The 22626-nt window shown below is 44.4% G+C and overlaps 1 protein-coding gene across 3 annotated transcripts in view; it reads left to right on the top strand.

Moving 5' to 3' along the window:
* Positions 1-22626, top strand: part of LOC120940783 (cytidine monophosphate-N-acetylneuraminic acid hydroxylase-like) — a 182034-nt gene that overhangs the window by 21945 nt on the left and 137463 nt on the right. Inside the window, exon 2 of one of the 3 annotated variants that reach the window (XM_040353819.1) lies at positions 19260-19409. The exons of the other annotated variants lie outside the window; for them this stretch is intronic. The gene's annotated coding sequence lies outside the window, so the exon portion shown is untranslated. The remainder of the gene's footprint in view (positions 1-19259; positions 19410-22626) is intronic. 3 annotated transcript variants of the gene reach the window in all.

Here is a 22626-nt window from a genome sequence, read left to right as displayed (position 1 = left end):
ACACACACACACACACACACACACTGACACACACACTGACATATACACACTGACACACACACACTGACACACACACACTGACCTATACACACACTGACCTATACACACACTGACTATACACACACTGACACACACACTGACCTACACACACACACACACACACACACTGACCTATACACACACTGACACACACACACACACACACACACACACACACTGAAACACACACTGACCTATACACACACACACACACACACACTGAAACACACACTGACCCACACACACTGACCTATACACACACTGACCCACACACACTGACCTATACACAATGACACACTGAAACACACACACACTGACCTATACACACACACACACTGACCTACACACACACTGACACACTGAAACACACACTGACCCACACACACTGACCTATACACACGGACACACTGAAACACACACACACTGACCTATACACACACACACACACTGACCCACACACACACTGACACACTGAAACACACACTGACCCACACACACTGACCTATACACACTGACACTGCATTTTTTACAGATGCTTCTCCTTTTGGCAAAGCAGCGCCGCCGACCAGTGATTTGGGCTTTCCCTCGTGCCAATGAGTGGTGGAATGTGACCGTCCCAGGATTCACACACAGACAGTGGGTGCAGAATTTAAGGATGTCAGAGAAAACCTTCTCATTCCTTTGTGCCAAGCTACGTCCAGTGATGGAAAAGAAAAGCACCAACTTCAGAGCCTGTTTGCCTGTGAGGAAAAGAATTGCCATTGCACTGTGGAAGCTGGCTACCAACAGTGAATACAGAAGTATAGGTCATCTTTTTGGTGTCAGCAAATCATCAGTGTGCCGGTGTGTGCAGGACTTCTGTAAGTCTGTGTGCACATTGCTAGCTCCTGAAATTGTTCATTTTCCTAACAGGAAAAAGCTTAAACACATGGCTGAGTACTTTGAGAACAGGTGGGGCCTTCCACAGTGTGTTGGTGCTATTGATGGCTCACACATACCAATAATAGCACCACAAGAATACCACACTGACTACTTCAACCGAAAAGGCTGGCATTCCATCATCCTCCAGGGAGTAGTGGATGGCAAGGGGCTATTCTGGAATGTGAATGTAGGAAAGCCTGGGAGTTTGCATGATGCTCGGGTTCTCCGATTGTCAACATTTTGGGATTTGGTTGGCCAGGGAGGCCTGTACCCTGTTAGCACTAAGAACATTTGTGGGGTGAATGTTGGCTATTATGTGCTTGGGGACTCTGCCTATCCTTTACAAAATTGACTCCTGAAACCATTTCCTGACAATGGCCGCCTAACAACAGAGCAGCAAATCTACAACAAGAAAACATCCAGGGCACGTGTTGTAGTGGAAAATGCGTTTGGAAGACTTAAGGGTAGATGGAGGTGTCTTATGAAGAGGAATGACAGTGACATTCAACTTACCAAATCCATGGTCCTAACGTGCTGTGCTCTTCACAATCTTTGTGAAAGTCATGGAGAAGACTTTGACCAGGATTGGAATACATCTCCAGAAGAGCCAGTACCAGTAATAACAGCACAGGATATGGAAGAAGAGTGCAGTGAAATACGTCAGGCTCTGATGAGGCACCTTAACGTTAACGTTGTTACCGTGAATAATTAAAATCTTTAATTACTTTTTGCTATATGCTAAATAAAATCAGACATACTCAGAGAAGTCGATCTTGTTTTTTATTCCACAAAAAAATCATCTTCCTACATATTTTGTAAAGGCAAAATTTTGATAATGTAGAAACATTGTTTACAATAAAGAGCTTGTAAAGGTTTGTTTTTTATTAAGCTAGTGCAGGGATACGCAATTAGCGGAAATCCAGCTGTTTTGCAGAACTACAAGTCCCATCATGCTTTTGCCTCTGGGTGTCATGCTTGTGACTGTCAGAGTCTTGCTATGCCACATGGGAATTGTAGTTCTGAAACAGTTTGATATCCACTAATTGCATATCCCTAAGCTAGTGCATTGTTGGTTTTTTCTTTTTCTTCAATTTCACTTCCAATAAATGTTTTTTTTTTTGTTTTCTTTGTATGAATTTCTCACTTCCTGTTCCTCCTCAGTAAGCTGTTCAATAAGCTGTGCTGACTGACTAAACACAGCTCAGATGATGTTGTCAGGTTTACTGAGAAGGGACAGGAAGTGAGAAATTCAGACCAAGAAAAAAAACATCTAAAAAGGAAATTAAAGGAAAAGGTAAACCAAAAATGCCAAGTATATTCACAATTACATCTACACATGCAAAAGTGAGAAGAAATTAAGCGATCGGGGGTGCCCTTTGTTGAAATCCAGGCTCCACCGCAAAGGAGGCAGAAGGGAATCAGAGCAGCAGCACAAAGAAAGCCATGTGCAGCAAGGAGCAAATGTGTCCAATCTTGTGTGATCGCTGATGGCTCAAAGGAGCCTATTTAAAAAAAAAAAAAATCTAACCTTTAAAACCCACTCTAATTAAATATTTTTAAACGTAAACATGGGTACAGGTCCTGTGCTGCATGAAAGGCACTACTGTCTGGGTGGTGACCTGGGTTGACGATTGGCTCCAATCACTTGAACAAGCTGACCAAGGACACCGAGGAAGGCCTGGTTGAAGGTAGCCAACTGCTCCATCTGCTGCCGGGCAATTTCTGCCTCCTGGCGCATAGCTTCCTGTGCACCCTGACGTAGTGCTTGAAAACGCCTCTCAGAAAGGTTATCCATTCTTTCCAGCTGCCTTTCTTCTGCTGCCCGCATATCCTCCATGACTGTGCGCAGATCCAACTGGAACCTTCTCCTTTCACCTGTAATATACAAAAGACCTAAATATTGCTTTTGGTAACATCTGTCAAACCAATACTGTAAGCTCCTTTCTCATCTGCCCCACTAGACTGTACCACACTGATTCACTGCCACACCTCTGTTCCCCCTGCTCATCTGCTACACCAATACACAGCACTGCTCATCTGCCCACTGCTGAACCCCCTTCTCATCTCTTCCACCACTGTACCTCCTGCTGATCCCCCCCTTCTCATCTCTTCCACCACTGTACCTCCTGCTGATCCCCCCTTCTCATCTCTTCCACCACTGTACCTCCTGCACATCTCCCCCACAGCTGATCTCCCCCTTCTTATCTCTTCCACCACTGTACCTCCTGCTGATCCCCCCCCTTCTCATCTCTTCCACCACTGTACCTCCTGCACATCTCCCCCACAGCTGATCTCCCCCTTCTTATCTCTTCCACCACTGTACCTCCTGCACATCTCCCCCAGAGCTGGTCCCCCCTCCTCATCTATTCCAACACTGTACCTCCTGCACATCTCCCCCACAGCTGATCTCCCCCTTCTCATCTATTCCAACACTGTACCTCCTGCACATCTCCCCCAGAGCTGGCCCCCCCCCCTCCTCATCTATTCCAACACTGTACCTCCTGCACATCTCCCCCACAGCTGGTCCCCCCTTCTCATCTATTCCAACACTGTACCTCCTGCACATCTGCCCCACTGCTGTTTTAGCTTAAGAAAATGCACAGTTAAAAATTACTTTATTATCATCATGTCTTACCATTGTGCCGGGGTGCAATGGGAGTACTCTGTAGTTGGCTACTCTGTGGTTGGCTACTCTGTGGTTGGCTTGAGGAAATACTGCTGCTGTTGCTGCTGAAAGACATTGAAGGTCCATCTTCTGATAAGTTTGATGCATCAGTGGAGAGTCCATCAACTGTTTCTGAAAATAAACATATGGTTAGATATTTAAATGGTAAGCAGAGCGATGTCCTATGCCAAGTTTTAAAAAAAAAACTTACCAAAGGGGTCTACCATGGATTCGAGAATTACAGTTGCAGAGTCCAGACCTCCCTCCCTGCCTTGGTTTGCTGGCCGATGACCGTAAATGGCGTCCATAGCGTCGTACCACCTCCAAGCAGTTGGACAGTTTCCACTACGGCTGTTGGCGTCCTTAATTTTTTTATATTGTGCTTTAAGCTTTTTAAGCTTTGCCCTACACTGGCCCGACGTCCGTTCAAATCCCTCGGCTGCCATCCGCTGAGAAATATATTTATAGACCTTTTCATTTCTCACTGATCCATCAAGCTCACTCTGAATAACGCCATCACCGATAATTGCTAAGAACGTAGATAGTTCCTCAGATAACCAGACCCTGCTGTTGTTTGCTGGCATCCTTCTCCTTTATATGGACTAAAAAGGCGACGTGGTGATTGTTTGGCGCTTTGCTTTGACGTCAGCATTGATGTTTTCTGACCACCAATCAGTGGAAAGTACTGTGTGACGCCAGTAGCTAACCATACCGTTCAATTTTCTATGGACCCACATGAGAAGCAGGACCCTGAATGGTGCGGTACGGTTCGGTTTTATGGCACGCTTTCATAATGGAAACACCCAAAATAGCGTACCGTACCGAACCGATCCGCTCAGTGGAAACGAGGCATTACTGTACTTGTGTTTCGAACAGGGGACTAGATCAAAATCTCACAATTTGTCCCCTGTTTGAGGTTTATTCCGTATCCTAACATCAGATTAACCCATTCATCACCCCAAAAATTACTCCAGGTATATAAGGTATATATGCAACACAGAGACAAAAGGCAAAAAGAGCACATCGGTGGCACATGGCTCATATCCTTATTCTCATGTGTCTGAGGGGGAGGGAAACAGATATGTAATGGATCTATGACAGATCCATTTCACACTCTGGATAATACAAAAAAAAACTAAGTGAGAACTGGATCTGCGGACCATCAGGGCCCCTTACAGGTGTAGTGCAAAAAAAATAAAAATGGGAGGGGGGACGGACAGGCCTGTAAGGGGCCCTGGGGACCATTGGGCCCCTTACAGGTGTAATGCAAAAAATAATAATATTAAAAAAATGGGAGCCGGGCCCCTGGGGACCATCAGGCCCCTTCAGGTGTAATGCCTGTACCCCCCTGTTTACTAATAATTAACCAGAGCAATTACTGCCTGGCAAAATAAATTTACTTAGCAACCCTGCCTAAACAACTGTATCAGGTATGTACATCCAAGATAAGAAGTTTACTCTAACTCCATTGATTTGACTCCAAATCTGCCCAATTACATTAAGGATATGTCCAATAATGTTGTGGATTCCCCATGCCCTCAAAAAAAAACCTTGGACAAACATTAGAGGCTTTCTGAATCAATGTTCACAGCACTTTCAGCTGCAACCTTACCAATTAGCAACCAGGCGCTCCAAGACAGCCTTTATTTTATCTCTGCTGATTGATAAGGCCCTGGCATGGGCTTCTCTGTACTTGGAGCAAGACCATGCTATTCTATGAGATTTTGAGGGTTTGTGGCAACCATGGGTTTATTTTCGATGATCTGAATCGCAGCGCAACTGCTGAAGCTATTTTACTGAACTTGCACAAAGGGAAATGTCCTGTTGGTGAAAATGCTGCCGAATTTCATTGATGGGTAACTAAAACCACGTGCAACGACAGTGCAGAGCGTTTTCACTTTAGAAAAGGACTTTCTGAGGATATAAAAGATGAGCTATCCAGAATAGATACGCCAAACGGTCTTGATGATAAAATGAGCATTAAGATCGATAGATGATTTATGGAGAGACAAATTGAGAAACAAAGATCAGTTGGCTTTAATTCCTCTTTCAATCTTCAACCAATGGTTAAACCATTTACTAACTCTGAACCTAAACCTATGTAGATTTGTTTTCTCAGCTTTGCTGAAAAGAGACCAGACGTGAACTAAATCTTTGCTTCTATTGCAATCAGTCAGGTCACTTCGTCCTCAGGTGTCAAAATAAATCATGACAAACAATTGCAGCAGCCAGCCAGCCAAAGAGAATTGTCAATATCTAGGGAACAAGTGGGATCCATTACACGAGAAAGTAATTTCTATTGTTTGAGTGTCATGGGGTCTGTGTGTGTGTGTGTAATCTCAGTATGTGTTTGTGATGATTTCTGTGTGTTTTTAATGTTTTTTCATGTGCAATATCATTGTATGTGTGCATGCTGCAATGACAAATACACACACATACTTATAAACACACACACAATCACAAATGAACACAATGACACCCACATATACAATCCCAAATGAACACATTGACATCCACACAATCCCAAACTAACACACTTGCAGACACACAAATACCCACACAATCCCAAATGAACAGACTGGCAGACACACATAACCCCACATTAACACACTAAGATATACACACATAATCCCAAATTAACACAGTGGTAGACACACACACACACAATCCTAAATTAGAACACTTGCAGACACACATTTTATTCTAAATTAACACACTGGCAGACACACAAACACACACACACACATAATTTCAATTTAACATACTTGCAGACACATGCACATAATCCAAAATGAACACACAGGTAGATACATGCACGCACGCATGTGCACCTGAACCTTCCCCTGCTCCTTCACCCTTCTACTTTCTTGCAAGTTATGAGAAAAATAAAACCGCTAAAGGTTTTACAACTTGTGTGGACATTGAAGTTCTTTAAAGACTTTCTTCCCCTAGACAACGAACGTTGAGGTAACATGCAAGGCCCAAATCTAATCCAGCAGCTCCTACGGAGGTAGTGCCACATATGTGACTGAGGGAATAGAGACCCGTTCTCACCCTGTCACACCTAATTCTAGTGAGGTTATATTTGATGCTAAATTCATTACTGGCGCTCCCCTTGAAATGGAAGTTACTTGATACCATGCCTTAGGTGCAACAGGGTGAGGTGGAGCTGGACATTCGTTAGTCAAATGGCCTGGATTCCTGTAATGCAAGCAGATTTATTTCCTTTTCTTTCTGTTATTACAAGTACTGGGAGGGGTAGTGTTTAGCAAATAGGGAGGTGGGACATGTGCTTCCCTCATGCTGCTATCAGCTGTCCTCCCAGAGATGTCTACAGGTGTCGATGAGGTGTCAGAGGACACGCACACTGGTTCAACTCTCAATTGTTTACTGCTGTTGGGTGCCTTAGCCAAAGCCACTTTGTATTGAGTCTTTAATTAACGTCCTTGCCAGATAATACGCACCGGCTATCATTTTATCAGACAGCGGCTTTTGTTCTTGATTTTGCTCAAATTTCTTTGAGGGGATAGAAAACAAAGCCTCTGCTACTCTATTACACCCGCCACACATCCATCTGCTCCAGGTGGCTAGCTCATTAGATTTTTTCATCTGATTTTTAAAATGATAGTATAGAGCGGTCCATGCCCTAAAATCATAAGTTTCCTGTAATCAGGGCTCAATTCCTGCGGGAACGCGTGGGAACGGAGTTCCTGCAATTTTTACACAGCAGGAACTAAGTTCCCTTTGCAGGACTAGAGCAGCCGAGAGCAGCCGAGCCGCCCGAGCCAATCCTTCACTAAGCGGCGATGCCCAGCTCGAGTCACTGTCAGGGGCAGGCGAACCTTAGTAATCCTTTATGTTACTGGCTGCTTCCTGTATATGGATTCATCAGGTAGCGTGCGGGTATTCCGTCACTTCCTCGATGCCGCAATGTCTCCTGGGAGCTTTTGTCATTGTTCCCAGGAGACATTGCGGAGGTCTGCCGCGAGTTATCGCGGGATTTAGAAAGAACTTGCTTTATGTATCCTAGTAACATAAAGGATTACTAGGGTACAGTGGATCGAAAAAAAAAAACATGCGGTTTAGTAATTATGCATATGAGCGTATAATTTTTTTTTTTTGATGGGGAAGTGGATCTTGGGTGGGAGTTCCCGCACTTTTTTCCCCAGGACTTGACCTCTGCCTGTAAAAGAATAGGAAAGTCTGATGCCGCGTACACACGATCATTTTTCAGCATGAAAAAAAACTTTGTTTTAAAAAAATGTCATTTAAAATGATCATGTTGGCTTCACATAATTTTTCGGCTTCTGAAAAACGACAAAAAATTTTTCCGAGCATGCTGCGTTTTTTAACGACATTTAAACTATGTCGTTTTTCGGGCTGTAAAAAATGATTGTGTATGGGCTAAAACGACGCTAAAAACCTGCGCATGCTCAGAAGCAAGTTATGAGACGGGAGTGCTCGTTCTGGTAAAACTACCATTCATAATGGTGTAAGCACATTCATCACGCTGTAACAGACAGAAAAGCTTGAATCGTATTTTACTAACACAGAATCGGCTAAAGCAGCCCCAAGGGTGGAAACATCCGCATGGAACTTCCCCTTTATAGTGCCGTCGTATGTGTTGTACGTCACCGCGCTTTGCTAAAGCATTTTTTAAAAACGATGGTGTGTGGGCAACATCGTTTTTTCTACATGCTGAAAAACTTCGTTTTTTTTTCATGCCGAAAAATGATCGTGTGTACACGGCATTAGAGTTGAGCGAACCCGAATAATTGGAAAAAGTTCGGGTCCGGGATCGGCGTTTGGGGAAAAAAAATGCGCGGAGGTCCCCGCAAATTCAATAACCAGACCCTTTAGGTCTGGTATGGATATTAAGGGGAACCCCGCTGTCAATTAAAAAAAAAAATGACGTGCGGTTCCCCCTAAATATCCATAACCAGACCCGTTATCCGAGTACGTTGACCTGGCCGGCCGCAGAAAAGAGGGGGGGACAGAGTGCGCGCTCCCCCCCCTCTCCTGAACCGCACCAGGCCACATGCCCTCAACATGGGGAGGATGTCCCCATGTTGATGGGGACAAGGATCTCATCCCCACAGCCTTTGCCCGGTGGTTGTGGGGGTATGCGGGCGGGAGGCTCATCAGAATCTGGAAGACCCCTTTAACAAAGGGGACCCCCAGATCCTGACCCCCCCTGTGTGAAATGGTAATGGGGTACACTCTACCCCTACCATTTCACGAAGGAAGTGTAAAGTCTTGTAAAAAAAAAAAACACACACACCGTAAGAATAAAGTACTTTATTAAAAAAAAAAAAAAAACCTCCAGCGGTGATAATCCACTCGTTCCCGGCTTCCTGCGTTGTCCTGATCCAGCGACGGCTGATCTCCAGCGATGAGAAGATCCTGCGACGGGTGATCTCCGCTCCAGCGATGATCCATCCAGAGAGCAGCATCGCCGACCTCCTCTCATCGCTGGACACAGCCCAGCGAATGAGCGGCTGAAGCTGTGACATTTCTTATATAGGGGAGGCAAGGCCATCCGTCACGTGACCCCGCCCCCTCTGACGTACCTTCTGCTACGTCACTGGGGAAGCCCAGAGTCTTCCCTCTTCCTGGGCTTCCCCAGTGATGTAGCAGAGGGTACGTCAGAGGGGGCGGGGTCACGTGACGGTTGGCCCTGCCTCCCCTATATAAGTAATGTCACAGCTGCAGTCGGGTCATTCGCTGGGCTGTGTCCAGCGATGAGAGGAGGTCGGCGATGCTGCTCTCTGGATGGATCATCGCTGGAGCAGAGATCACCCGTCGCAGGATCTTCTCATCGCTGGAGATCACCTGCAGCCGTCGCTGGATCAGGACAACGCAGGATGTCGGGAACGAGTGGATTATCACCGCCGGAGGTTTTTTTTTTTTAAAAAGTACTTTATTCTACGGTGTGTGTGTGTTTTTTTTTTTTACAAGACTTTACACTTCCTTCGTGAAATGGTAGGGGTACAGTGTACCCCATTACCATTTCACACAGGGGGGGTCAGGATCTGGGGGTCCCCTTTGTTAAAGGGGTCTTCCAGATTCTGATAAGCCTCCCGCCCGCATACCCCCACAACCACCGGGCAAGGGTTGTGGGGATGAGACCCTTGTCCCCATCAACACGGGGACATCCTCCCCATGTTGAGGGCATGTGGCCTGGTGCGGTTCAGGAGAGGGGGGGGAGCGCGCACTCTGTCCCCCCCTCTTTTCTTCGCACGGCCAGGTCAACGTACTCGGATAACGGGTCTGGTTATGGATATTTAGGGGGAACCGCACGTAATTTTTTTTTTTAAATTGACGGCGGGGTTCCCCTGAATATCCATACCAGACCTAAAGGGCCAGATTCACGTAGATCAGTGGATCTTTAGATCCGCTCGATCTACCTGATTTAAGATCCGCTCCCGCAAGTTTGAGAGGCAAGTGGGTAATTCACAAACCACTTACCTCCAAACTTGCGGCGGCGGATCGTAAATCCCCCAGCGGAATTCAAATTCCACGGCTAGGGGGAGTGTACTATTTAAATCAGGCACGTTCCCGCGCCGATTTAAATGAGCATGCGCCGTCCGCAGAATTTCCTGGCGTGCATTGCTCCCACTGACGTCGCTAGGACGTCAGTGGTTTTGACGCTTACGTAAACGACGTCCATCCGTATTCGAGAACGACTTACGCAAACGATGTTAAAAAATTTAAAATCGACGCGGGAACGACGGCTATACTTAACATTGGCTGCGCCTCATAGAAGCAGGGGTAAGTAAACGCCGGGAAAGCCGCTACGGAAACGTCGTAAGAACACTGCGTCGGGTCCGCGTACATTCGAGAAATCGCGTATCTCGCTGATTTACATATTATTCAACGTAAATCAGCGGGAACGCCCCCGGCGCCATTTTCAAATTGAAAATAAGATCCGACAGTGTAACACTGTCGGATCTTAGCCATATCTATGCATACCTGATTCTTTGAATCAGGCGCATAGATAGGACCAGTTTAAGTCCGAGATACGATGGTGTATCAGGAGATACACCATCATATCTCTTTGTGAATCTGGCCCAAAGGGTCTGGTTATTGAATTTGCGGGGACCTCCGCGCATTTTTTTTTTCTAAAAGTCCGTGTCCCATTGACTACAATGGGGTTCGGAGTTCGGGAACCCAAACTTTTTTTTTAAAGTTCGGGTTCGGACCCGAACCCGAACATCCAGGTGTCTGCTCAACTCTACACGGCATTAAAGTTTTGTGAGAATGTGCCATTTCTTTAGGTATTTAACCAGTCATCGGAGGCCCTCCTATCTGATCTCCTCCCCCCACTTGACTCCCCATCGCCTCGATGATTACAGAATCAAATCCTCAGCTTCCAAGAGCTGAGTTCTAGTCCCTGTGGGACTAGAACTCATTCCATAAAGCAATCCTTTTTAAGGCAACAATCCACAAGAGGTAGTATCTATCCCTTAGGCCTCATACACATGGGCAAGAATCTCGTCAGGAAAAAAACGCTGTTTTTCCCGACGAGATTCTTGGCAAAAATCTCTTGCCGCCCGAGTGTACACACTGACATTTCAAAAGAACCGCGGTTCTCTTGAAAGGCAAGAACGCAGTGACGTCATTGCGTACGTCGAGCATGCGCTCGTCACATTTGATGGCATCATCGCCATCTTGCTTCACCCTACCTATGCCGTGTAAGCTACCGCGTATGCGTCAAAGTCATTTCGAGCATGCGCGGGTTTCCACGGCGACAGGTAAGTATGCACACTCTCTGGTTTCCCATCGGGAAACAGGCCGACAAGAATCTCGACAAGAAAAAAGAGCGCAGGTTCTCTTTTTTTCTCGTCGAGATTCTGCCCAGATTTCCTGACGAGAAACCTGAAAGCCTCGTACACAAAAACGGTTTTCTCGGCAAGAAAGCTCTGTCAGCAGTTTTCTTGCTGGTTTTTGCCGAGAAAACCGCTCGTGTGTACGAGGCCTTAGAGTCCATAATTGGCAGTAATTCACAAAGGCTCTAAGTCCATTAATCAGCTAACAGAAAGTCTACAAGATCCGCAGGCATGAGGCCTTCCCCAGGAACCCCAATAAGGCTTCTATTACCCCCCCCCCAAAGGGGGTGATGGGCGATACACATATTGACGTACTGTTTGCTGATGAAGAGCCCACCTGTTTTGTTGATGACTATTTACCTCTCCTCTGCACCGAGGGCTGGGCCTTTGCACAGAAACTTTTGAACGCTCTTACCTTCTGTATGTTTAATTTTACGATGTGGTCTTCTCAATAAGAACATAGTAAAATAATAAAAAGCCAGGAGACTGTTCCTGTCTCTATGTCTAGCTCCAGTACACCAGAATTTAGGAACATAGGGCCAAATCCACAAAGATCGTGCCTAACTTAATTTTTTCCATTTAAGTTACACTGCCTTAAAATTTCTACCTAAGGGCCCCGATCCACAAAGCACTTACCTAGAAATTTTGGGCTGTGTAACTTAAATTCCGCCGGCGCAAGGCGTTCCTATTGTAATGGGGGCGATTCCCATTTAAATTAGGCGCGCTCCCGCGCCGGCCATACTGCGCATGCTCGTGACGTCATTTTCCCGACGTGCATAGCGCAAAATTACGTTACGTCGAGCTTTGTGGATTGCGACGGGTCAATAAAGTTGCGTCAGAAAAAAAAAAAAGATACGGCGGGAAAAAAAAATTCAAAATTTAAAAAAAATCGTGTCGCTGGACAGAAAGGTCTGCTTTTACATGGTGTACTAACTTTACACCTTCCAAAAGCAGCCCTAATTTTGCGTATGCAAACTAAAACTTATGGAGGAAAAACGAAGCTGAAAAGCTTCGTGGATCTCCGTAAGTGCTAATTTGCATACCCGAGGCGGCATTTCGACACGAAATGCCCCCAGCGGCGGATGCGGTACTGCATCCTAAGATCCGGCAGTGTAATTCAATTACACATGCCGGATCTTCTTCCTAACTATGGAAAACTGATTCTGTGGATCAGTTCCATAGTTAGGAACAGGGATACGACGGCGTAACAGCAGTTACGCCGTCGTATCCCTTTTGTGGATTTGGCCCATAGTGAAAGAGCTGAAGCTCTGCTTATTTCCATCATCGAATCATGTGCAAGCAAAAAAATATATTTTTTAAAATGTTCTTGCCTGTGATTTGGTATTCTTTGCAAAGTGAAATCTCACCTCTTTCACTAAGCCACTGGAACTTCCTGTGACGCTATATCCACTCTGTGGAGCGCATGATTCCCGATACAGGCAATTTATATGTACATTGATGTAAGTGCATTGGATTTTTATTCTTTTGCTATGTTCTTATTGAGAAGTCAGCATACTAAAATTACAAATACAGAAGGTAGGAGCCAGAGGCGTAGCTTGAAGCTTGTAGGCCCCAATGCAAAAGTTGACCTGGGGCCCCCCCACTACCACCCGCCACTTCCACCACGTGCCAATATAAGCCCATCACACGACAGGATACTCCAAGTGGCTAATGAGTCCACAGAGTTCCTCCTTACATCAGAGTCTACAGAGTCCCGCCCTTACATTAGAGTCTACAGAATCCGTCTTTACATCAGAGTCCACATAGTTCCCGCTTACATCAGAGTCCCTTTACAAAAGACCCTGATGTAAAAGGGAATACCATGGACTCCGATGTAAAGCAGAACTTTGTTTTACATCACAGTCCATAGAGCAGAACTTTGTATCCCTACTATGGTTTAGTTAATTTATATACCGGATGTAAATTTGGACTGGGGGTCTGAATATACCTTGAAGTTAAATCTTTAGAAGATTATGTAAATTTCTTTGGACCTCTCTCTCCTACCCGGGTGATAGTGACCAAGTCCCAGAATACCTCTTAAGTAGTATTTTTTTATATATGTTTTAAAGGTAAAAAAGTAAGTTTTTTCCTTAGGGTAATTAGTCAAAGGTTTTTTTTGGGGGGGGGTTCTTTGGGGTTTTTTATTTATTTATTTTACTTTTTCTCCTCTCTTTTACCCACGACCCCCCCCCCCCCCAATGAGGATGGATATGGTGTGTGTGTGACTTCCCTAAACGCCTAGAGACTTAATGTCCCCGAGAAGCAGAGGATGCTTAATGATTTGCAACAAACTCAGACCGATGTGGCGTTTGTGCAAGAAACCCATTTCAAGAGAGGCGGATACTAAATCCGAGGGTATGGGGATTGCTTTACTTTGCTTTGCGTCGTACTTTACAATTTAATTTTAATTTCAAATGGACATCATCTGCATTGAAGTATTTGGGTACATACAGCCATGGCCAGAAGTTTTGAGAATGACACAAATACTAATTTTCACAAAGTCTGCTGCCTCCGTTTTTGAGATGGGAAATTGCATATACTCCAGAATGTTATGAAGAGTGATCAGACGAATTGCAATTAATTGCAAAGTTCCTCTTTGCCATGAAAATTGACTTAATCCCATAACAAAAAAATTCCACTGCATTTGTGAAGAAGGCTTCAGGGTGCCCAAGAAAGTCCAGCAAGCAACAGGACCGTCCCCTAAAGAGGATTCAGCTGCGGGATTGGAGTGCCACCAGTGCAGAGCTTGCTCAGGAATGGCAGCAGGCGGGTGTGAGCGCATCTGCACGCACAGTGAGGCAAAGACTTTTGGAAGATGGCCTGGTGTCAAGAAGGGCAGCAAAGAAGCCACTTCTCTCCAAAAAAAACATCAGGGACAGATTGATCTTCTGCAGAAAATATGGTGAATGGACTGCTTAGAACTGGGGCAAAGTCATATTCTCCGATGAAGCCTCTTTCCGATTGTTTGGGGCATCAGGAAAAAGGCTTGTCCGGAGAAGAAAAGGTGAGCGCTACCATCAGTCCTGTGTCATGCCAACAGTAAAGCATCCTGAGACCATTCATGTGTGGGGTTGCTTCTCATGCAAGGGAGTGGGCTCACTCACAATTTTGCCCAAAAACACAGCCATGAATAAAGAATGGTACCAAAACACCCTCCAACAGCAACTTCTTCCAACAATCCAACAACAGTTTGGTAAAGAACAATGCATTGTCCAGCACGATGGACACCGTGCCATAAGGCAAAAGTGATAACTAAGTGGCTCGGGGACCAAAACATTGACATTTTGGGTCCATGGCCTGAAAACTCCCCAGATCTTAATCCCATTGAGAACTTGTGGTCAATCCTCAAGAGGCGGGTGGACAAACAAAAACCCACAAATTCTGACAAACTCCAAGAAGTGATTATGAAAAACTGGGTTGCTATCAGTCAGGAATTGGCCCAGAGGTTGATTGAGAGCATGCCCAGTCGAATTGCAGAGGTCCTGAAAAAGAAGGACCAACACTGCAAATACTGACTCTTTGCATAAATGTCATGTAATTGTCGATAAAAGCCTTTGAAACGTATGAAGTGCGTGTAATTATATTTCACTACATCACAGAAACAACTGAAACAAAGATCTAAAAGCAGTTTAGCAGCAAACCTTGTGAAAACTAATATTTGTGTCATTCTCAAAACTTTTGGCCACAACTGTACATTCCTTCAACCTGGCCAATATCTTTGCGTTGAACTTTTCACCTTTGTTTAGCTTGATTCGCTCTCTTTTAGACAAATGGCATCAAGGACTGCATTTATGGTTTGGCCGTTGTAATATTATCAAGAGGGCATACTACCAAAATTTCTATATCTGTTTAAGACACTACCTATTGCTATCCCTGCAGCTTTCTTCCGCCAAATCAGTACACTTTTTACTAAGTTCATATGGGCCCAGAAACAGCCCAGGTTTTGCAGACGCCTTTTGACATTGCCTAAATGTAATAGTGGAATAGCGGTACTAAATGCACTTAAATATTATCAAGCTGCTCAGCTTGGTAGAGTAGTCGATTGCTGCAGACATAGAGATTTTAAACTATGGACGGCTATTGAGCAACAGTTTAGTCCATGTAACGAAACGTCCCACACTCTGCTTGAGTGCTTTTGTCATACACCACTTGCTTCCAGTCTGAATATAGATATCAGATATTCCAACCGCTTACAAGCACAAAACGAGACAATACTTGTTTCGTTGCTGAACATGGACTGTTTATTAGAACCAGAATACAAGTCTTATATACAGTTGAGGTGGAGGAGGTTACTACCTCCTGCTCATATTACTCTAACAATACACAGAAACATAAATTAACATGAGCTAATTAACTAATCCCTTTAAGCAGCCAATGTGACTCCCTAACTACAATACACATGATCATACATATCAACACAGAACTCCTTCATACAATAGCAGGGTTAATTAGCACAAGCAACAATGGGTGAAAGACTCTTAGAAGTTATACTAGACTCATTTACATTATAACAGACAACAGACAGACAGGTGGCTGGAGGTGACATCAGCATCTCCTAACAGTATGTGTCCAAACATTATGAATCAGTCACTCTTTCTAATATGGCATATACAGGGTTCCCAGAGTCTGTGTGTCTTGGAGGGACATGGACCTGAATCCAAAGTAACACCACCTCAAGGGTCCCCAGGCATACAGCTCACAAAGAACACTGTTCCCCCAGAAAGCCAGGGCCTATGATCACGAGGCAAGAGGCTAGCATTCAGTCCTCTCCAAATGTCACTTTCCTGGTCTCTTGCCGAGAAAGGTCCCCCAGCGGATAATGCCCGCTCTGTACTGCGCAGGCACAGCACTTGCGCAGTACGGAGCACAACGGAGCTGCCGAAAATTAACAGCTGTGAATCAGCTGTACACGGCGCCTGTGCAATAAGCACAACATTGTGCCACACGCTCCCGCACACTCCCGATGCTCGTGCAACTCTGCAAGGGGCGGGTATATTACTATTATATTGTGTAAGGGGCGGATGGCATCCCTGTCCATCAATTTAAAATACGGCCTCTTCTGTAGCCATCCGCCCCTTACACACTTCTCAATAACACATCCGCCTCATTGTGTTACTTAGTTAAATAGGTCCTGCAAACCTGCCCATCAACATTGCAAAAACCGCCCATCAACATTGCAAAACCCGCCCTTCAGTTGTTTAAACACGCCTCGCAAAGACGTGTAGTTTATTGATAAAACCACCCCAAACTTATCAGCTCTGCCCATCAAATTAAAATTCAGCCTCTTCTATAGCAATCCGCCCCTTACACGATATAACAGTAATACACATGCCCATACAGCTCATTCACAGCGGTTCATCTTCGGCGTTGTACTCCACCTGCGCAGTACAGGGTGGGCATTATCCGCCAGGGGGACCTTTCTCGGCAGAACACCGGCTAGGTCTGTCACAGTCCAGTCCCCCTATACAGGGCAATGTATGTGGTGTTACGCAGATTTACCAGCCTCTCTTAAGATACATTCTATTATAGGTCCTACACTTAGAGTAGGATCTATGGTTTGTAGGACTTCCAGATTTTCTTCTATACAATCACTGTTGTTTCCTATATTGGGAAACCCTGGCTTCCCCCCAGGCATAGCATTAGGCCCATTTCGTAGTCTACTGGAGAGGAGATTCTTTCAAGCCTACTATTTTCTGGCCCACGATCGCTATATTGATGCAACCAGAGGATCGATATAGATTAAAGCTCTGGCAAGCATTGCAGTTACGTCATTATTTCCAATCATTAGGACCCCCGGAGAACTACAGACGACAGCAGACATAGTATGAACTATATTGCGAGGGGGGACAGCTTCTCTGTAACACTCTTTCCAATATATATACCTTGTTAATAGCTCCCCATATTAGTTTTTGATGCAGAGCCTTAGCAAATGGGAAAGAGATCTGAACAGGACATTTACATCTGTCCAGCGTCAGAATATAATTTATCTCTTGTTGCGTTCATCTATCTGTACACATATTCAGGAGATGAATTATAAATTACTGACAGGATGGTATCTTACACCGTCAGTGCTTTGTAAGATCTTCCCAGAGGTTGCAGATTGCTGCTGGCAATGTCAAGAGGAACAGGGTACATTATTTCATATCTTCTGGTTTTGCATGAAGATTAAACAGTACTACTGGTCCAAGATACAGAAGTTCGCACAAAAATTTACAGACTTCCTAATTCCGGAAGATCCTGCTTTCTTACTGTTACACTGCTCACAAATGCCACCTCAGACATATAGAAAATCAGCCTTGTGCCATCTGGTTAACGCTGCTAAAGCATGTATTACTTTATGCTGGAAAGACCCTAATCCTCCTACTATCGCTATGTGGCTTAACAAGGTTAAGAATATCAATGCAATGGAGGATCTAGTGCCAACTGCCCAGGACAGAAGAGAACAATATACTAAAACATGGTCACACTGGGATAAATTTGTATACTCAGATGAAGGGAAATCTAAATGCATAGAAATGACTATACCGCATAAGAAAAAATACTTTTAAAATGCAATTTAAAAAGGGACGTAAACCCGCGACCATATGAATGTACGCTAATAAATTGAAAGATGAGATAGGAAAAATGAGAAAACACGTATACCACATAAAATGGGGGGGGGAGGGTAAAGGGGAAACGTCATATGTCCTACTTATCTGAGATAAAACAATTGAGATCAAAGTCGACGTTCAACCCTCCTGGAACCAAAACCTGCATCTCATGGATCCAGAAGGATTCACGCCGACTAAGTTGACGAATATAATTCCCTCCTCTACAATGCTGGTTGACCCTTTCAAGGCCCCAAAATTTGAGGCATTGTGAAAATGTCTAAAATGCTTGGAGACATTTTGTGTCCTCAAGCCTTTTTTGATGTTGTGTTTTTTTTTTATTCTTATTTTATTGTTTTTTATTCAATTTTATACAAACAAACATACTTCAATTGCATACGTATCACATATATAACATATCAGAAATCGATTCTGCAATAAAAGGAATTTACAGAGCATTTCAGTTCCAACATTTTTTCTTTTCTAGATATACTGACGGTATAGATAATCTTCATCGTCCTTCCTATTTATCAAGCCGGCACAACAAAAAACAAAAACAGAACAAAAACAAACAAACCAAAAACAAAAACAGAGAAAATAAAATATATAAAAAAATATATTCCTCTATTCCGCCTCCGCCAGTGCACAGTCATATTCTCTAGAGCAGACATACGCTGACCATGTTGACCATTTTTTATTAAACTTCTCTTCTCTGCCTTAAATAGTAGCACTACCTCTTTCCATAGTATATATTTCAGCTATTTTTTTAAGCCACTGCGAGACAGAGGGAGATAATTCCCGCTTCCAGAGAGCTGATACACATGACTTGGCTGCATTCAGAAGGTGAACGGTCATCGAATTACTATATTTACGCCTAGAAAGCTCTGAAAGATGGAGCAAGTATTTGGCTGGTTCAGAACCCAGGTCCTGACCTGTCAGCTGTCTTATCATATCTCGGACCTTGGCCCAGAATGCCTGCAGTTTTTGACACAACCAAAAAATATGGAGCATATTGCCCTCTGCCACACGACAACGCCAGCACATATTCGTCCTTTACGGATAAATTTTATGCAACAATGATGGAACTCTATACCAACGTGTGAGAATTTTATAACACAGCTCTTGGTAGCCGTTGAGGAGTGATGAGTAAAATGTAAAATATATCTCCGCTGCTCTTCAGACAATTTAATGTCTAAATCTCTTTTCCCATTTCTGAAGGAATCCCGGGGCATAACCTTCTGACGATTGTACTAACAGTTTATAAATCTCAGATACCCCATGTGCTGAGGGAGCATTTACCAAGCATACATTTTCCACGGGCGTATTCGGACAATCTGACCACTCCTTACGAAGAAGGGAACTGAGAAAGTAAGTAAGTTGCTGCATCCGCCATGGATCCAGTGGTGGATTAAACATGAATTGTATTTCCGCCCTAGTCTTCAGCCTATATTCTTCAAGATAATCACCTAGACGAAATTTACCCTGTCTCACTGTTTGTCTGAAACGGCTATCTGTATATCCAGGGGGAAATGCTGGGTTTCCCAATATTGGATACATCCGGGATATTTCTCCTTCTTCCTTGGAGAAAAAATGGCTTTGTTGTACTACTCGCAGAGTTGCCCCTATCAAAGGATGGTTCCTCAATATGCCAAGTGCATTTGGCCTTAACCATGGCACACATTGAAGTGGAATCTTGGTGCACGATTGTTCAATTGCTACCCATGTTTTATATCCCCCATCTCTGCACCACGCCATAACCCTGGCAAGGTGTACTGCCTGATAGTATCGGTTTGGATCTGGGAATGCCATACCACCATGGGTTTTATGCCTGGCCAGAAAATTGTAGGATAGACGTGGGTGCTTTTTTGCCCAGATAAATCTGATAAAGATACTACGCAGTGATTTCAGAAATGGCCCTGGAATAACTATCGGTAAAGTCTGAAACAGATACAATAGCCTGAGCAGAATGTTCATTTTAAGAATCGCATTTCTACCCATCCATGTATAGGGCCCCTTATTCCACCTCTCCAGGTCTGCCGACAAATCCCGCATTATCGGTGGAAAGTTAGCTGCGAATATTTTGTCTACTGAGGGAGTCAGTTTGACCCCCAGGTATGTCAAATAAGATGAAGCCCATGGAAAAGAGAATGAAGCTTGAAGAGCTTTAGCCCGTGCAGGAGACAGGGTAATATTAAGCATTTCAGATTTTTGAATATTAATTTTGAAATTTGACAGAGCAGAATATCGATTAAACACTTTTAATAGGTTTGGCAATGTGGTCTCTGGAGATGTAATAAAAAACAGTATATAATCTGCAAAAGCCGCAGCTTTATGATCAGTCTTGCCTATTGAAAAACGCTGAATATCCATGCTTCCTCGGACGTATCGCAGAAATGGTTCTAAAGTTAATATAAAAATCAACGGAGATAGCGGACACCCTTGTCTAGTACCATTCATCAGATTGAAGTATGAGGAGGTTACCTCATTGATTCTAACAGCTGCAGATTGAGCTGAGTATATAGCCTCTATCCATTTACTAAACCCCTCCCCCACCCCGATATGGATTAACGTCTCTTTCAGGAATGTCCAATCCACCCTGTCAAAGGCCTTTTCTGCGTCAGAGGATAAACACAATGGTATTTTATGCAAATGAGCTAAATGAATGATATTTAAGGCTCTAGTAGTGTTATCCTTTGCCTCCTTTGTTGGTAAAAACCCGGCCTGATCAGGGTGGATGATATCCTGAAGGTGAGATTGTAATCTTGCCGCTAATATACGTGTAAAACTTTTCAAGTCTACATTTAGTAGGGAGATAGGCCAATAGTTCATACAATGAGCATGGTCCTTACCTTCCTTTGGAATCACAGTAATGTGTGCCCTTAGGGCAGTGATGGCGAACGCGTGGCACGCGTGCCACACCTGGCACGTCAAGCCCTCTCTGTGGGCACGCCAGGAGAAAAGCAAACACCGACCGGTGTTGTAAAAAATCCTCGGACAATAGAAACTTATTCGGCCCCCATCAAACTACACATCCCACAGGTCTCTAGGGCAAGCAGTGACGTGTCTGAGGTGGGCGTGAATGATAAGACCCGGCTCCCACAAGTCTCTGGGGCCAGCGGTGATGTGTCTGGGGTGGGTGTGACAGAGAACATGGCTCCCATGCGGCTGGAATCAGGGGTGATGTGCGGGCGGGAACGCGCTGTCGGATTGGGAGACACAGACACTGGAGACAGGTGAGATGTGGACATCATGTGTAGATCAGTTCTGTTTGTGGAGTTCCTGCTTCTTAGAGGCCGAGGTTTAAGCTCCTAATGTACATCCTGCTGACCGGAGCCATGCTAACCATACCAACTGCTGGAGGTACCTTCCCCTTCAACTTCAACTCCTTCCTGTCTGGTTTCACCTCCTTCATCCTGGCCCTGTGTCTAGGATCCAGATTAACCCCCAAAATAAAAGATTTCCTGGGAATCTCTCCAGAAAGTGCCTTTGCAGATTTTCTCTTTGCCAATACACTTGCTTGTCATACACTTTGTTGGGTGAAATTATCGTTTTTCTTCATTGGAAAAAAAAAATATATATATATATATATACATTTTTAAACAGCAGCCCTGGGAATTGTGCCCCGTTATTATTGGTATCATTGTGAATCCTTGTACCCCATCATTGGTGTCATTGGGCCTCATTATTGGTATCATTGGGAAACCTTGTACCCCATCATTGGGCCTCATTATTAGTGTAATTGGGAAACATTTTACCCCCCTCATTGGTGTCATTGTGCCTCATTTGGAAACCTTGTGCCCCATCATTGCTGTTATTTGGCCTCATTCTTAGTGTCATTGGGACATTGTGCCTTATTATAGGTGTCATTTGGAAACCTTGTGCCCCATCATTGCTGTTATTTGGCCTCATTATTAGTGTAATTGGGAAACATTTTACCCCCCTCATTGGTGTCATTGTGCCTCATTTGGAAACCATATGCCCCATCATTGCTGTTATTTGGCCTCATTCTTAGTGTCATTGGGAAACATTTTACCCCCTCATTGGTGTCATTGTGCCTCATTTGGAAACCGTGTGCCCCATCATTGCTGTTATTTGGCCTCATTCTTAGTGTCATTGGGAAACATTTTACCCCCTCATTGGTGTCATTGTGCCTCATTTGGAAACCGTGTGCCCCATCATTGCTGTTATTTGGCCTCATTCTTAGTGTCATTGGGAAACATTTTACCCCCCTCATTGGTGTCATTGTGCCTCATTATTGGTGTCATTGGGAAACATTGTGCCTCATTAGGTAGGTCAGTGCATGTGTAAGGTAGGTCAGTGTATGTTGCACAGTGCATTCTAAGCACAATGCATTCCTGAACCCTGCATTCTGAGCGAATCTGGCAGAATCTTACGTTTTTTACCTCTTAGGGCTCATTCAGAGAAGGATGATCAGTCCCATCCTCTGTACAGAGCCGCTGGTGGGTTTAATTCTGTGTTGGCACTTTGAAAGAAATACGTTGGTTTTGCGTCGCGGTTTGGGCACTCGGGCTCAAAAAGGTTCGCCATCACTGCCTTAGGGTGTCTATTGGTATAGGCCGTCCTT

This window comes from Rana temporaria, chromosome 5, assembly GCF_905171775.1.
Source record: "Rana temporaria chromosome 5, aRanTem1.1, whole genome shotgun sequence".
Taxonomy (NCBI): domain Eukaryota; kingdom Metazoa; phylum Chordata; class Amphibia; order Anura; family Ranidae; genus Rana; species Rana temporaria.
This window is presented reverse-complemented; position numbering and strand designations above follow the sequence as displayed.